The sequence below is a fragment of the Solanum stenotomum genome, chromosome 4, assembly GCF_019186545.1.
Source record: "Solanum stenotomum isolate F172 chromosome 4, ASM1918654v1, whole genome shotgun sequence".
Taxonomy (NCBI): domain Eukaryota; kingdom Viridiplantae; phylum Streptophyta; class Magnoliopsida; order Solanales; family Solanaceae; genus Solanum; species Solanum stenotomum.
The window spans coordinates 11,248,183-11,254,210 of NC_064285.1; positions in this window are offsets into that span (position 1 = coordinate 11,248,183).

Sequence of the window (6,028 nt, forward strand, 5' to 3'; positions counted from 1 at the left end):
TCTGGGCGATAGAGGCCGGAACTTAAACTGGATGCTCTATAAAGGTGTCAATGTAGCTGCTGAAAGAGTCCTAATCGATCCACACTCATAAATGTCCATGGAACGCCGTCCATAGTTAGCCAATCAATGTAAGTCCTTGGAACCAAATCAAAAATCAAATTCAAATCGCGAAGTAGAACTAGTGTCGCCGACGTAACTCGTGAAGCCGTAACATCGGGGAAAATAAGGATAACTAATGTCGGACCAAACGTATCACCTAACTAAGGCCCAATCTATCAGACTCAAGTATGCTACACCAGTCTACAGGGATCTAAGTCGGCCGAGCGACGTCGGGGAAAAACTAAGGCCTATTGGATCCGAATAATGTATTTCTAAGGCAAGCCCTAGTCAAACCTAAACTAAGGCCCAACATGCTTCAAATAAACAATAATTAAGCATGCAAGCACTCCACATAGCGAGGAGGGTCCGTTAATAACACAAAGTATGCTCACAGTTACCCGATAATTTTCGAAATAGGCCGAAAACATGATTTCTTAACACCTATGCAAGATTCAATAACTACCGAACCCAAATCCCAACTAATCAACATGCATTCACATTCTCGAGCTCAATCTAAGACAGGAAAACCGTAGCCTACCTGTAGGCCGATCACACGCGCTCCAAAATCACTCTTTTGGAGCTTTCCCTTTATGAACGGTCTTGAAATGCTTTCCCGCTATCAAAAATAGAGTCACAACGTTAATACGGTCGTTTAGACACCAAAATCACAATAAACGGAGACGGGTCAATTTTGGAGTCAAAACGAGTATCGTGGGATCGCGCAGGAAATTCTAAAATTAACCCCAAAAGTGGGTCCTAACCAGTTTTCCCAGCTCATGTCCCAAAATGGGACACAACTCGGGGCTCGGGAACAACACAATATCAACATGCAACTAAAACCCAAATTTTCTCAAAATTTAGAAATGGGACAGCAGTGTATTTACCAAAAACGAGTGGTCTACTGTAAAATTGACAACACCACAATGTTCTCCTCGAAAAACCACTCAACATAGCCTCAAAAATCAGCAAAATCGGATCTAAAATAACTAAGAAAACAAGTCTCAAAAATTTACAAAATCAAGCTCACAAAAAGAAGTCTGGCAGCATGTATTTTTCGAAAATTACCTCAAACGGGGACTCTAAATCACTATCCGAGCTCACCAACACGTTGTCCTCGAAAAATCTCACAACTTTGCCTTTTGGATCGCCCAAATCGGTTGAGAGATGAGAGAGTTATGAGGGTTTGAAGTTTTTGGAAATGTTGCTGGTTTTTCTGCATTTATTGCAGAAAATCTGCAATTTCCCAAAACTTTAAACTCCGACGGGGTGCTCCGAACTCGTTCGGAACCCCGTGCACGCAAACGAGATATGCAACCATACCAAATTCGATATTCCAGACTGAACAGCGCAGTCGAAATTTCCATCAGAGGTCATTTTGATAAAAAGTGGGTCCCACTTCCAAAAGTCATTTTAAGTCAAAACCCACAAAATGGCTCGGAAAGATATCGAAAACCTCGGGACACAAAAGAAGGGTCAATCTAGACCAAACTCGACATTCCGGAGCTAACTGTACTGACGGAATTCTCATCCGAGCGCGTTTACTCAGAATGTTGACCAAAGTCAAACTTAAGCCAAAATTCAAAGGCTAAAACGCCTAATCACACCGACTCACACTGAAAACCTCGGGAGTCAAGTCGACCATGCTACTAGCCTAAAATGACCCTTCCGGAGCTGATGGAATCGTCAGAATTGGATTCCGATGTCATCTTCTTGAACTTTTGATCGAAAATAATCGTTCAAGGTTCATAAGCTCCAAAACACAAAAACTCAACGATCATCCAACTCGACTGCATCATACTGGAGCACATGGGACTCATCAACAACATACCGCCGCAACATCGAGACATGGAAAACCGGGTAGACGGCTGAAAATGCTGGAGGTAGGGCCAACTCATAAGCAACCTCCCCAATTGTCCGGAATATCTCAAAAGGCCCAATGTACCTGGGGCTAAGCTTGCCCCGCCTCCCAAACCTCATCACGCCCTTCATGGGCGACACACGGAGGAATACCCGATCACCAAAAGAGAATCTCAAAGGTCGACGCCTCCGATCCGCATAACTCTGGTGCCTACTCTGAGCCGTCCTGAGCCTATCCTGAATCACCCTCACCTGATCCAGGGCCTCCTGAAGCAAATATGTACCACGCGGCCTAGGCTCTGTAGACTCAAACCAACCAACTGGAGAGCGACAACGCCTACCATATAATGCCTCGAATTGGGCCATCTGAATACTAGAGTGGTAGCTGTTGTTGTACGCAAACTCCGCCAAAGATAAGAACTGGTCCCACTGACCTCCAAAATCCATAACACAGGCCCGCAACATATCCTTAAGGACCTGAATAGTACGCTCCGACTGGTCATCCGTTTGCGGGTGGAAAGCTGTGCTAAGGTCAACCCAAGTGCCCAACTCATCCCGAAAGGTCCTCCAAAAGCTGGACATGAACTGAGAGCCCCTATCTGATATAATAGAAACTGGCATTCCATGAAGTCGAACCACCTCCTAAATGTAGATACGAGCCAACCTCTCAGCGCTAAATGAAGACTGAACAGGAAGGAAATGTGCTGACTTGGTCAATCGATCAACGATGACCCAAATGCTGTCAACACCTCTAGAAGTTCGAGGCAACCCCATAATAAAGTCCATAGTGATACGCTCCCACTTCCACTCCGGAATGGGTAATCTTTGAAACTCACCACCAGGCCTCAAATGCTCGGCCTTTACCTGCTGGCAACACAAGCAACGAGAAACAAAGTCAGCAATATCTCTCCTCATGCCACTCCACCAGTAATGCTGCCTCAAATCACGATACATCTTCGCTGTTCCCGGATGGATAGAGTATCTAGACTCATGTCCCTCAGAAAGTATCAACTGTATCAAATCCCTAACTCTCGGAACATAGATGCGGCCGGCGAATCTCAACACTCCATCAGGATCTAAGGTAGTCTGACCACCATCACCCGCTAACACTCGATCTCTAAGGGCCACCAAGGCCTCATCTTCAAACTGACAACCACGGATCCTATCAAGCAAGGAAGACTGAACTCCCATATGGGCCAAGACACGTCTAGAATCTGAGATATCCAACCGAACCATGCTATTGGCTAAGAACTGAATGTCCATAGCCAAGGGTCGCTCCTCAACAGATAAGAAGGCTAGACTACCCATACTCACTGCCTTCCGGCTCAAGGCGTCCGCTACCACATTCTCCTTACCCGGATGACAGAGAATAGAGAGGTCGTAGTCCTTCAGGAGCTCAATCCAACGACGCTGCCTCGAATTAAGGTCCCTCTGGCTCATGATGTACTGAAGATTCCTGTGATCAGTATAGATCTCACATCGAACTCCATACAAGTAGTGCCTCCAAATCTTAAGTGTGAAAACTACCGCCGCCAACTCTAAGTCATGGGTGGGGTAGTTGTGCTCATGAATCTTAAGCTGCCTCGACGCATAAGTAATAACTCGGCCTTGCTGCATCAATACACAACCCAAACCAACGCCGGATGCGTCACAATAAACCGTGAAGCCCTCGCCCTCAACTGGAAGAGTCAATATAGGAGCGGTGGTCAATAACTCCTTGAGCCTCAAAAAGCTCGCCTCACACTCCTCTGACCAAACAACGGGAACATCAACACGAGTCAACCGAGTCAGAGGTGCTGCCAAGGTAGAGAAACTCTCCACAAATCTTCTGTAGTAGCCTGCTAGTCCGACGAATCTCCGAATCTTAGTAACTGAGGTGGGCCTAGCCCAATCACGAATAGCCTCAATCTTCGCCAGATCTACCATAATGCCCTCCTTAGATACAACATACCCCAAGAACGCTACAGAGTCTAACCTAAACTGGCACTTTGAGAACTTGGCATAAAGCCGCTGATCTCTCAAAGTCTGGAGCACAACTCTCAAATGTTGCTCATGATCACCCCTACTCCGCGAGTATATCAAAATGTCATCAATAAAGACTATGACGAAGGAATCAAGATAAGGCCTGAACACGCATGTCATCAAGTCCATAAAGGCGGCAGGGGCATTAGTCAACCCAAATGACATCACCAAGAACTCATAATGGTCATAACGGGTCCTAAATGCAGTCTTAGGGATGTCCGCTGCCCTAATCCTCAACTGGTGGTAACCGGACCTCAAATCAATTTTAGAGAACACAGAAGCTCCTTGTAGCTGGTCAAATAGGTCATCAATCCTAGGTAGAGGATAACGATTCTTCACTGTCACCTTATTCAACTATCTATAGTCAATGCACATGCGCACAGTACCGTCCTTCTTCTTAACAAAAAGAACGGGAGCGCCCCAAGGTGATACACTAGGTCTGATAAATCCCTTACCCAAGAGATTCTGAAGCTGAACACTGAGCTCCTTGAGCTCTGCATGAGCCATCTAATATGGCGGAATAGAAATAGGCCGAGTACCTGGCTCAAGCTCAATCGGAAAATCAACATCACGCTCTGGGGGTAGGCCAGGTAGATCAGTAGGAAACACATCTATGAAGTCACGAACAACAGGAACTGACTCAACCGGAGGAACCTCCCTACTCACATCACGTACATAGGCCAAATATGCTAAGCATCCGCTAGCCACTAGCCTCCTAGCACGAATAAAAGAGATAACCCCAACTGGTGTGCTACCACGAGATCCCTGCCACACCATCGGAGGAATACCGGGAATGGCTAAGGTAACGGTCTTAGAAAAGCAATCTAAAACAACGCGATAAGGGGATAACCAATCCATGCCCAGAATCACATCAAAATCAACCATGTCAAGCAATATAAGGTCAGCCCGGGTGTCACGCCCCTGGATAGTAACTAAGCAAGATCGAAATACCTAATCCACTACTAAAGACTCACCCACGAGGGTCGACACACGCAATGGCGCTACCAGAGGCTCAGAAATCATACTCAATCGAGAGGCATAGTAAACAGAAACATACGAAAAACTAGAGCCTGGATCAATTAAAGCCAAGGCGGGCTGCTGGCATAAAAGAATAGTACATGTGATCACATCGTCTGATGCCTCAGCCTCCGCCCTCGTTGGAGCTGCATAGAAATGGTCATGTCTGCCTCTGCCCTGCTCACCAAACCTACCACATGTCCTGCCTCCCCGGGGACCACCCCGTATACCCTGCTGACCACCTCTACGGTCCTGACCCTGACCACGGACTCTAACTGGAGGTGCTGGTAAAGCTGGGGGAGCTGCATGAGGAGCGGGAGCAATTCGACTATGCTGAGGGCAGTCCCTGGCCCAATGACCCATCTCACCACACTCATAGCAACCCTGTCGAGGGTGACTCCCAGAAGAACGACTACCATGGCCTGAAGAACCCGACTGAAACACCTCGCGGCCCTGACTCGAACTAGCCTCGCCCCGACCACCATCTGATGCTTGAAGAGAGGCATGTGTAGGTCTGCTAGACTGACCCTGTCGAAACCGTCGTCCGGCCCTGTCATGATAATCCCTAGACCTGGGACGGGAGTCACTGTAGCTGCCCTCATGCCTAGCCCTCTTCTCGCTGCCCCCTTGGGCCTCGCGACGAAAATGCTCCATAGTACTAGCATGGTCAACTACGTCTAAAAAAGATCGACCCGCAGAAATTAAGGACTGGTCTCAAGCCGAAGCTGCAATCTCAACCCACGAACAAAACAACGAACTCTCTTCTCCTCCGTGGGTAGGATCATGGTAGCATGTTGAGACGACTCGAATCTCGTCTCGTACTCTAAGATGGTCATAAGGCCCTGCTCCAATCTGGAGAACTGATCACGAATCCTATCCCTGACGCTCCGTGGCATGAACCGGGCTAAGAAAGCCTCTGAGAACTCACTCCAAGATATAGGAGGCGATCCAACTGGCCTGGACTCTCGATACGAGCGCCACCACTGCCTGGCTGGCCCACGAAACTGATGAGCAGTGAAGTCGGCTCCTCTCG